The sequence below is a fragment of the Artibeus jamaicensis genome, unplaced genomic scaffold (genome assembly GCF_021234435.1).
Source record: "Artibeus jamaicensis isolate MK-2021 breed Jamaican fruit bat unplaced genomic scaffold, CSHL_Jam_final contig_851, whole genome shotgun sequence".
In the NCBI taxonomy this organism is placed as follows: Eukaryota; Metazoa; Chordata; class Mammalia; order Chiroptera; family Phyllostomidae; genus Artibeus; species Artibeus jamaicensis.
The window spans coordinates 1,587,421-1,599,715 of NW_026521986.1; the positions used below are offsets into that span (position 1 = coordinate 1,587,421).

Here is a 12,295-nt window from a genome sequence, read left to right on the forward strand (position 1 = left end):
CCGCTGGGTGGGGAGGCCTGGCAGAGGAACAAGCCCGGCACACATTCGGAAACAAATGTTCAGATGTTCATCTGGGGCCCTTGAGCAGCAAGCACACACGTTGGTTTCAGCCCTGGAGCATGAGAAGTTTCCTAGCAGGGAAGCGGTTAACGTGTCACGGCACTTTTCAAGCCAGAAGAATCTCATCACCCCTTCCCCAACCTGAGGCTGGAGCTTCTCGCCCAGTTTAGAGGATTTGGAGGGGATTTGAGGTGGGTGTGGTCCTGGTGGTTCAGTTTCTAGGAAATAAAACAATGCTTTCCTTTGACCTTTCATGGGATTCAGATCGGCGTCTCCTTGGCACACGGCCGTTTCTGTGCAGCCGGTTTGCCGTGAGTGCAGCCACTCAGCTTCAGTTTTCTGCTGCTTCTGTCACCTGACTTCGGAGATGCAGAGCTCAGCCCCTGCCTCTGCTGTTGGCTGACGCAGGAGAAGTTCAAAACCTGGCTCAAAGCCTGACTCCTCAGATAATCGCTTCTCCTCCCTTATCTGCGAATGAGGGAGGGGACGAGGCCTCCTTTTAACACGTGGTGGATGGCAAAATTGCAGGGGCTTAAGGAAGGACTTACAACTAGTGATTGGATGGTCTGCAGCCACGCTTTGGAATTATCACCTGATCCCGAATGGCACGCATCATATTCTCCGGAGGGAAGTTGAAAAGCAGGAATCAAAGAAATTAAAGACACAGGAATGTACAGTAAACTCCTTCACAAACCAGGGATTTGATTAATCCCAATGGAGCCATGAATCTGAGGGGAGTTTTGTTTTCCAGGTATTCCACGGTGCACGGTTGCCCCTTTGCAGAAACGGAAGCCCAATCATGTATTGGGTGCTGCCTTTCCCCCCCTCTGATCTGATGGTATAATATGTCTTGGCTGTGCAATTTGTAACTAAGAACACATTTTCACATAGCACCCACAATAAAATCTAGCCTCGGTTATCAGGTAGCTTTTGAAGTCTGTAAAAACTCAATATAAGAAAGATAATTTTTTTATTGTTAAGGAAACACAGATTTTGTTTAATCAATGGAGATAAACAAGTTGAACCACAAAATCAACAGAGTTGGAGGCAGACAGCCCATGCGGTGATAAAGAAGAACCGTGCAAACTGAAGTCAGTGTGCAGAGGAGCCTGGCAAAGCAGGACCCGGAGGTTCTCAGACATCGGGATTTGTTAGAGACCCGGGTGCCCACAGATTCTGATTCAGCAATCCTATTTTAAGGTCAAAGAACCAGAGTTTTCAATACAGCATTACCCTAGGTCATTCTGATAGTCTGGGGTCCACATGGAGAAGTGGATTAGAATTCTGAAGTGGATTTTGATCTATGCCAAAAACCAAAACAGCGATTTAGAACCCTGGTAGTTTAAACTATACTCAGGGTCCATTCCTGAAATCTTCCTGTTGTCCTCACTGAGTTAAACAATCTTTTCGTTAGGGAATGTATTTGGTTTAGGCTTACAGAGACCTGGAAGATAGTGGCTTACACTAACGAGGATTTCTATTTTTTCTTTTTGGAGGGGAGATGGTGAGTAAGAAGTCTTGAGGTAGGCAGTCCAGGTGTGGCGGACCCACAAAGGATGTGTTCATATCAAAATCCTCGAGACTGTGAATATGACCTTATTTGGAAATAGGGTCCTTTGCAGGTGTAATTAAGTTGAATATCTTGAGATCATCCTAGATTACCTGGGTAGGCCCTAAATCCAAAGACAAATGTCCTTATAAGAGTGAAGCAGATGATGATTATATTAGATAGGACAAGGCCTCAAGGTCTTGGCCATTCTTACTAAATGTTGTTTCTTTCTAAATGTTAAAATGTAGCATAGTATTTTGTAGATGTAGCTATAAACAGGATGAGCGGACCAGGACCAGAACTCAACTGGATGCACATAGCCAACTGCAAATAAGAAATCAACATGTAATTAAGTAAATAGTATATATAAGCAAAGGATAAGGCTCCTTTCAGGGAGGCAGAGCTTTGGATATGAATTCCCTGTCTCCTTTACTTGCTGTAAGTAAATAAAACTACCTTACGACACTGATGTTTCATTCTCGAGTAGAGCACCCAGAGCAGGGAACCCCTTGAGTTTGGTAACAATTCGAGAGACAGAAGAGGAGGCGGAATGTGATTATAGATGCAGATTGGAGTGATGTGGCCACAAACCCAGGAGCAGCCACCAGAAGCTGGAAGAGGCAAGGAGTGGATTCTCCCCTAAAGCGCCCCCGGAGTATGGCCCTACCTGATTTCCCACTTCTAGTCTCCAGAACTGTGAGAGAATAAATCACTGTTGTTTTAAGCCAACCAGTTTATGATAATTTGTTACAGCAGCTGAAGGAAACTAATACACCACTGATGGTATAGAAGCTCTACCAGGAACCATGGGCTCGTTGTCTCATGGTTGTGAGAAGGCTGTTTCATGTCTTGTATGATGTCTATTCCAAGCAAGAGAACTAAGATGGAGCACAGGGAAAGGCCTAGGTAATTAATCGCCCTCTATTTTAGGGAGACTTTCAGCAGCCACACCTAATAATTTTCTATTATCTCTCATTGGCTGGAACTGGGTCAAATGGCCACCCCACCTGCAAGGAGAGCTTGGGAAAGTACCTTTTTAAAAAAGTAAACTGTTAGGCAAATTGTGACATTTAACAAAACTGGGGTTTTATTAGTAAAGGGGAGAACGAGTGGATGGATGTTGCACAGGTAACCAGAAAACTCTGCCCAGGCAAGTGTTCCCCACAGACCCTGGTGCCTGGTAAAGCGACTGTTCTTTCAAAGCTGGATAGCAAGGTGCTAAGACTGCCCCGTCTGAGTTATCTTGAAAACACTGAATGGAAACTCTTGGCCAAGCCTTGGTGCTTAATACATTAGTATCTTGAAGGGGCCAACCTAAAGTAAAGGAGCCTTTGAGACCTGTTGACTTTGTTTTGTTCTTCAAAGGAGTTTGCTTTGGAGCCAAAACCGACAAGTTTCTTACCTGTGACCCACACGTTTTACAAACTTGGATTCCTTAGAATTTTTAATAAAAGCATCTCTTTATAAACAATTTTTTTTGTAGATAATCAATGGCTGATACTTTCTCTTACTATCCCAGACATGCTAATATGCTAATAAGTAGTGCTTGCAAAGAATTTGAATGATGGGTTATTCAGCAGCTTTTTGGTTTAAACTAATGGCCAACAACGACTAGCAGCTTCAGCGACCTGCAGGAAGAAACCTGGAATACCTAACAATACAGCCGTCTGTTCCGAAGTGGCTTTGCGAGTTGTCTTGCGTCCCATATTGTAATGGCACCACTGCACTGATTGTAAAGGAATGTGCAGGGACAGCGGGGAAAGGTTCTTTTTGGGGGGAGGTGTGTTTCTTTTTCTTTTCTTTTTTTTTTTTTGGCAAGGGAATTTCAGAGAATAGGAAGGACATAAAATTATATAGTTTGTGTCTTTCAAATCTCTAAATTTAAACTTCAGTTAAACAACTCACGTGGTTCACAGTTGTCAGCCTGCATTGTCAGCATGTATCTGTGTGCAGATTGGGAGCTTCTGCTGTGGCGTGGTTTTTGTGACTCTGTCTGCACTCGAAAGGACAAGGCGTGTGCTGCATTGACAAGGTCCCGTTCTTTCCTGGGAGCACAGCCTTTGCTGTCCGCGAGTCTCTTCAGTTTCATGTCTGTCTTTTAGGTAAAAATACGAACTTTGCTGGTATTTGAGCAGGAGAGGTGCCATTTCTCCAGTCTCGGCAGATGAGGGGCTCATGATGTTACACACAACCCCTCATTTCTCCCTTAAGACAGGATGCTTTAGAGCACTGAGTACCAAGGAAATTATCAGCACTGAGACCTCCTCACGGCAGCTCTGCGCGGTCCGGAAATGGCCTCTGGGTTCTCTGTTCTGCCTTTGCTAAGAGGAGCAATTACAAAAGGCAGGTTGTTTTTATCTGCTATGGAGTGAAGGTCAAAGTAATATTTGGCATAAACACTGGCAGGAACATTAACAGTAAACTGAAGTGGCTCCCAAAAATGTCTTTCATCTCATTCATGTCGTCAACCGCAATGTCCTTGAGGACCTGGCAGTCGCCCACATTCCATACGGCTTCATTGTCCCAAACCTTGGTGGCACAGAGAATGGCTCCCAGAACAATCTTTTGTTCCACTTAGGGGAACAAATGCCGATCTCGTTAAAAGCCTTTCCGAGTAAACCGATGTTACCATTGTACACTCGGCTGTTAGCTGGGCAGCACTAAAAAGGGTTTGGACAAATCTGTAAATAGATTTGTGTTCAGGGTCATGCTTAACGTGTCACTCTGGAACTGTTTCTCTTGTGAGTGGATGTGACCTCCTATCAAAATTACCCAAGGATCTGTTTGCATCTCTGTTCTTTACGTGGTAATATATTGCTGAAGTCACACATTTTACTGTGGTTCTAGGATTGTGCTGGCTGACTGTGCTGTCATCTGGAAATGTTGAACACGAGCTATTCTTTTTGGTAAGGTGCCCTGGAGATGCATGGTTTCCGTGGTTGCTCTACCTCCTTTCTTGCGCATCCATGTGAGATTTGTTTGGGAAAATTGTGCTTGTTTTCAGATGGTCAGAGGGTTTGATTCCAAAGCTAACTCTTCGGTCACCGATATGCTGCTGGTGGTGACTCTCGTCAGCTTCAAAGTCCAACTCAGCGGGCTCCAGGGCAATGGGCAATGGTGCTATTGCCACTGTGTCCCTGATCGCCACCTTGTAGACCTTGCTGCAGACAGCCCCACACATAGGCGCAGCCTCGCCTGAAAGATGTAGCCATCTCATGCTTATTTGTAATGTAATGCCTCAAACAGTTTTTTGCCCATCTCCCGGGCCATTGCTGCCTCCCCTGAGTCGATCGGTCTAAGTCTAAAAAAACAGTTCCCTTTAAAACACCACAATTTTTTGCATTTGCTTCCTTTACATTAGAAGACATGAACTTGGAACTGTGGTAGTCCAGTAGGGCCCATGTGGTCGGAAGCAACAAGGTAGGTGTTCTTCTTCAGCTGTGGGGGGAGGACTGTGGTTTAGAAAGGACTGCATGAATGTGGCTAAGGAGCTTGTATTTCTTAGAATTCAAGTTCAGTGTTTCTGGCCAGCCCTTGGTTACTAAACACTTGGGTCCCCAGAGGGGCCACTGTAGAGGTGGTACAAGGTCTGGTCCCAGTGTTGTTGGTCTGTGAACAAAGCTGCCTAATCAGTGCCCTGCAACAGGTGATGGCTGCTGATGGCCCCTCCCTGCCCCCTTTCCTGTTCTGACAGCCACCCCCACACATTATTTTTTCAGAACATATTTATATAAAGCAGGATTCCTTGAACCAAACTTTTACATTGGATGGTTCTCAACAGGGAGACATTTGGCAATGTTTGAAGACATTTTTGGTTGTTGCAACTCCAAGTAGTGAGGTAGTGCTACTGGTATCTAGGAAGTAGAGGCCAGGATGCTGCTAAGCCTCCTACAGTGCACAGAACGGCCCCATAACAAAGAATTATCCAACTCTAGATGTTGGTAGGGCTGAGATTAAGGAAATATAACATTCATAAGCAATCACTTTTATGGGTAAAAGTTTTTAAAAAACCTTAAGTTAAAAAAATAAAACAAAAACAGCTTTTTTCCTAATGTCCTTCCAACTCTTCCATGAAACCCAAAGAGGCAAGTGAGACCCAAGCTGTCTGCTAGCTATAGATGGAAATATTCTTATAATTATTATCTGAATGAGGAAGATTCTATTACTAAGTAAGATGCCAGTAGTTAAAGGTTTTCAAAAATAAATAGTTAATACTTTCAGTGTTATCTTGCTTGACTTTTATACAAGTTTTAAATGGAGAGCGTTTGATATTGCCATGACTTTCTGCATTAGTCATCCCGACAGCACTTCCTGGGAGGGGCGTGGCTGAGGTCAGCCTGTCAGGGGCTTCTGACAAGTCCCAGACCTTCCCTGACCATGAGGATGGGCTGAGTTGCTTCCTATTCAGTACAAGTGGAATGAAGAGTTTTAAGCCAGGCAGTTATTAATTATTATAAATGCATCAGCACATATTGGTCAAAGGGGTGAAGGTGATTGCACAATATAACCAGACATTCTTGAGAAAACTTGTGTAATGCTGTGGACTAATGTTGTTAGTCTATATTGTGTGATTTTTTTCCCCTTTCCATTTGCTAGCCTCTTCAGTACATGTCCAAGTGAGAATCTGGTAAGTAGATTAACTTGAACCCAAGAGAGACACTATTACTGTTTGAGGCATTACATTACAAATAAGCATGAGATGGCTACATCTTTTAGGCTCCAGGTAATTTACAATAAAACTTGTATTCCAATGAGTTGATTGCATCAAATCAAGTGCATCAGATAATGTTCCTTGACAGTTTTCAAGTTGCTGCATTACCTTCCCACTGCAGCTTTCGTCCACAGTCCTCCAGGGTCAGTAGACAGACAACTTAATCAGATGCTTAAAAAGAGTCACACCTCCTCGGATTCTCCAAGTGAAAAAGTTGGTAAAAAAACATCTGTGGACAATCCAGTCCTTTGCTGACTTCCGGGAGGATTAACCACATGAGACAACCCTTATGAATCATGTTTATTCCTCTTTTAGGCACTATTTGTGTCCAAGCTTTTCAAAGCCCCAATCCAAAAGATAAGTTTCTTTTCCTGAGTATTGTTGGTTAAATAACTATCTGGACCTTGGAGTTTAAGCTTATAAAAGCCAATAAGAAAATGTCCTTCTTAACCATTTAAAAATTGTAGATGATCTTTGGCTACATTACAGCATTTGCATTTTGGGAAGAGAAGTCTATTAAATGTTTGCTTTTGCCTGTGAAATATAACTGAGATTGGCTAACTGCTTGATTATTAAGGCTGAATTCTCTCTGGGCAGACCTAAGTCTGTTCCAGCTCTGATCCATGGTCAACAAGTGCAAATATATGTGAGCTTATATTGAAAATCATTTCTATACCAATGGATACATCTGTGGAGTTGATTCCTCCTGCCCCAGTCTCTAAGGAGATGCATCTTTTCTAGTTCTCTTCTTCTTTTTCTTCTTGTCTGTTTCCCACCATCTCTGCTAACCTACTGACCCGATGCTGAGTGAATTCCTAGCTTCGAAAACACAGACTCCATGGCTGCTTCTAGTTGCAGAGGGATTTGCTCAGCCACATATTGACTCAGATAAAACAGTTATACTTTGGAGGACTTTGATTTGATATAAAAGATTTCTTAAACCCCATAGAGCTTTGCGTATTTGGGTTATCTTAGAATTTCCCACCTGGGGCTTTTTACAACCTCAGTTGTTTGAAAGCAAATGGAATAGTTGTGTTGATTTAGGACATTGCTTCTTCAATTAACTACAAAAGGCTTGCATCTTAAGCCCTAATACTTCAATCAAGAAAGATTTTCACAATTTGCACAGTTAGAACCATGTAATTTAGGCCAGTCATTTAACATCTGTGGGTCTGTTTCCTTATCTATAACATGAGAAAATTGCATTACTTTGGGCAAGTCATTAAACCTCTGTAGGATTGTTTCCTCTATGAGAGAAATTGCACTAAGTGGCCTTAAATGATTCTTCAAGGTCTAAAATTATATGATTCTATGATTTATTTTTCCATATGCACATTATCCTTTGCTGAATTGAAGTTGAAGGTCTGTAGCACATACCAGAAGTAAATAAAATGCAGTTTGTAGATGAGGGGCAAGATCTTAGCTTCCCATCTCTTAAGTGAATTTAAACTACTTATGTACTTCTCTGAGCTGAGTTATTTTTATCCAGAACATGGGGATAGTATTACCTATCTCAAAAAATTATCATTAGAATCAAGAGGTAATTTTCATTAAAGAAATGATTTTAATTAAAGAGATAATTTTCAAGCATCTAAAATAGTGCCTGGTACTTAGTATATGTTCAATAAATGTTACTTCCTTTTTGAAGTATAATAAAAAATCTCTCTCAGGTGCTCTGATTTCTTCCAAGTTTGCGAATTATTACTTGTCAAATAGGCATTATCATGGCCGCCCCTATTTATTAAGGGTAGGCTAAGAGAGACACGGTAAAATCCAGCCCAAAGGATCTGTCTCTTGCTGCAGACACAACTTCCTCATTTTTGTCATTAAGAGCTCTCAGCAGCAAAAGCAACTTGGGATTTAACGGGAAAAAGCTATCAGCCAGATTGATGCCTGTCAAAAGCTCCATGTCAGTAAACATTTACAAGAACTGAAGTTTGATAGATATGGCTTCATTGCAAGAAATGTGTGGCAATGGCAGCTTTGTGTCTGGTGTTAAGATCCTTTGAGGTCATTTTTCCATTCAGCATCAGTTTCTCTCCAGTACAGAAGTAATTGAAATGAAGTGTCTATGAAGAATTTCTTTGTATATTTTATTAATTATGTTATTGTAGTGGTCCAACTTTTCCCCTCTTTGCCCCTCTCTGCCCACTACCCTCCTTCCTCCAGCATTCCCCTGTTCCTCTTAGGTCATGTCCATGGGTCATACATATAAGTTCTTTGGCTTCTCCATTTCCTATACACTTCTTAACATCCCCCTACTTTGTACCTACCAATTATGCTTTTTAATCCCTGCACCATTACCCCCGTTTTCTCTCTTCCTTCTCCCAGCTGATAACTCTCCAAATGATCTTCATACCTATGATCGTGTTCTTGTTCTGGTTGTTTGCTTACTTAGTTTGTTGATTCTTTTTAGATTCAGTTGATAGTTGTGAATTTGTCACCTTTTAAATGTTCATAGTTTTGATCTTCTTCATTTTCTTAAACAAGTCCCTTTAACATTTCATGTAATAATGGCTTGGTGACGATGAACTCCTTTAGCTTTACCTACTTTGGGAAGCGCTTTATCTGCCCTTCCATTCTAAATGATACCTTTGCTGGATAGAGGGATCTAGGTCCTTGCTTTTCATCACTTTGAATACATACTTCTTGCCAATCCCTTGTTGCCTGCAAAGTTTCTTTTGAGATCAGCTGATGGTCTTATGGGTACTCTTTTATAGCTAACGCTCTGCTTTTCTCTTGATGCTTTTAAGATTCTCTATCTTTAACCACTGGCATTTTAATTGTGATGTGTCTTGGTGTGGTCCTCCTTGGGTCCAACTTGTTTGGGACTCCCTGTGCTTCCTAGACTTGCATGTCTATTTCCTTCAGCAAATTAGGGAAGTTTTCTTTCATTATTTTTTCAAGTAAGTTTTCAATTTCTTTCTCTTCCTCTATGCCTTCTGGCGTCCCTATGATTTGGATGTTTGCACATTTGAAGGTATCCCAGAGCCTTCTTATATTATTCTCATTTTTTTGAATTCTTGTTTCTTCATTCTGTTCAGATTGAACGTTTATTTCTTCCTTATGTTCCAAATCATTGATTTGAATCCCAGCTTCCTTCCCTTCACTGTTGGTTCTCTGTAGATTTTTTAAAATTTCACTTAGTGTGACCTTTATTTCTTTCTTTACGTTTTTGCCATAGTCAATGAGTTCTTTGAACATCCTGATCACCAGTGTTTTGAACTCTGCATCTGATAGGTTGACTATCTCCATTTCTTTTAGTTCAGTTTATGGGGTTTTGTTCTGTTTTTTTCATTTGGGCCATTTTTCTTTGTCTCCTCAATTTGGCAACTACCCTGTGTTTGCTTTTGTGTATTAAGTAGAGCTGCTTTGACTCCCTATAAAAGACACCTGTCTAGATGAATGTGGCTTCTTTAAATCCTTGGTTGTTGGACTACCACACAGTTCAATTTTCTGACAACTCTGGGTATTGTTTTGAGGTTTAGTTATAATTCCTTTTTGTAGTTGTGCAAGGAGGTAAAGCATGTCTACCTATGCCTCCATCTTTGAGAAATTTTATAGGTAGCAACACTGACTTGTTTTTAACCAGGAAAACAGTAAGAACTAAGAACTAAGAATCCTTGCCTTCCTGTTGAAGATGAACCTAGTACCATCTTTCATGCTAGTCAAACACAGCTTGGATTTTTTTTTTTTTTAGCCAAAGAAAACTTGTTCAGGCTCTGTCATGCTGATGAAATTTTAGGATTCAAGAACTGAAAAAGAACTGAGAAATGATGGTCTGAATCCTTCTTCTTCCCCTACTTGCGAGTGAATGAAATGGGCATAGCTGGGATGTTAGTGTAGCAGCCAGAGCTGCTTCTCAACCTAGAGAACGCTGTTCAAGGTTGAGTCAGACCCATCATCCTTTCAGGTGAGTCAAGAGACAGGAACAGCAGTCACCCACCTAACCAATGGGGCCAAAAGAGAGGCTGGAGATGGAATCAAGTGGGGGAACCAAGTGAGCTAGAAGAAAAGCAAGGAGGGTCCTGAACCATTGTTCCAAAGAGTAGGCATGTATGTGCCTCACAGTTGGCAGGTGCCTGGGGTGGCAGCTTGAAAATTCAGGCAGATGGTAAAGTCCAACCTCATTGTCTTTGGAAGAGACAACCACTGCACAGAGAAGCTAAGAGATAATGCCAACACGGACACTGCTAATTGGTGGCAGAAAGCTCTAGCTCTGGAATCTTCAGACTTCTTGTTTATGTCTCTTCCCATGACTTATTTTTTCCTTGTTATTTAGTTCATGAGCCTTCATTTACACTTGAAACATTCTGCTTATTACAGTGATTCTCTGTTTCATTTACATTTCTTGTTTAATGTGATTAGAGGATGATTTTGTATTCAGGATAGTTTATCTCTTATTGCAAGACAAAGTTGTAGTTACTCTGTGTATGTTCAGTAATCTTCCTATTCAGAAGTGAACTCTTCACACAGCATGGCATTCATAAAGATGGAGAGTGAATTTAGAAATTTCAGACTAAGATATCTTTTTTCTTATAGTTTTCCGCTTTTCTTTCTCTTTGAATTAAAAGAGGATTTTACTTTGCTGTTTGCCTTATACTTTTCTAGGATCAAAGATAAGTTACATAAAATTTAAAAAATCTTATTAGAATATTTTCCTTCAATATTTATATTAATAATATTGTTTTATTGATGCCAATTTATAACTTTATATTTTAAAATAATTAGTTCAGAGAAGTCTGATTGTGTGCGGTAGAATTTACATGTTTTCATATCCTCTTCCTCTGAAATGTTCAGAAGAATGAGAAGGGAATGAGAAATTAAAAAAGATAAAACCAAAGGACAAAGATTATGTGTGAGGCAACATCACAGAATGAGCCGACCACGCAGTTTGGAAATTAGAAGCAGTTGAATGAGCAGGAACTGACTTAGCAGAGTCTAGAACATCTGCTAGATAAGCAGATGGAGAATCAAACAAGCAGCACCCCACCTTGTGCTGCAGAGCCCCAGAAAGTCTAGGGAATTGGCAGCATCTTCTGCCTCTGAAGGCAAAGAGCAGAAAACAGACTGGTTGCATCTTTACCAGCTCTGCTCCCTGATACCACTGGGTTAATAAGAGCCACTGAATTCCCAGTTTTCCTTTTTTAAAGCTCACAGTGATTCGCTTTACATTTTTCAAATTTTATTTTGATTGTTGTTCAAGTACAGTTTTCTGTCTTTTACTCCCACCTCAGCCCACCCACCCATCCCTCCCACCTCCCTCCCATTTCCACCCCCCCTAGTTTTTGTTTATGTGTCCTTTATATTTGTTCCTGTAACACTTTACATTTTATATAGGACAGTGCCTCCACACAGAGAGTGAATTGAGGGAAAATTGGATTTAAAAACGCTCATTTTGGAATTAGTTGAATTTAGCAAACATCTGAGTGTCTACTATTCTGAGCTGATGCAAATGACTAAGCCCTAAATTCCTTCCCTCTGAGTCTCAGAATGTAACTGGGGAGACAGCCCAGCTAATTATAAACATGGAGAATGTGTGTAAAGGCTGCAGAGAGGTGTGAGCTACTTACTACAGGATCACAGAGGGAGGAGCCCCCTGTCAAGCGGGGAGAGGGGGAGAGGCACAGGAGGCCTTACAGAGCAGGGGTGTTGGACTGGGTCATGGAGAATGCAGCTGGGGAAGGAGATGCATCCAAGGACAAAGGCCCGGAGGCTTCTAAAGGGTGCTCCTGGAAATAGAGTTGTCAGATTTTGACTAACATGCAGCATGCGGCACACTTTGCAGAAGAAAGTACAAGTGAGGCTTATATTATGATGCAGATACGGAAATCTTTCATACCGGGCCTGGAGCTGAGAAGAGGTCTGGTTTTTAGCTTCTCTCTGAGGCCATCCCTCTGACAGTCCCACATTGTCCAAACATAGAGCTCCAGAAGAACGTAAGGAATTTTGTTTTCTGTTAGTGGGTCATCATC

General features: G+C 41.4%; 1 pseudogene; it reads right to left on the minus strand.

Moving 5' to 3' along the window:
* Positions 1-3,790: 3,790 nt before the first annotated feature.
* On the minus strand, positions 3,791-4,790 carry LOC119044914 (cyclin-Y-like protein 1; annotated as a pseudogene).
* Positions 4,791-12,295: the final 7,505 nt, after the last annotated feature.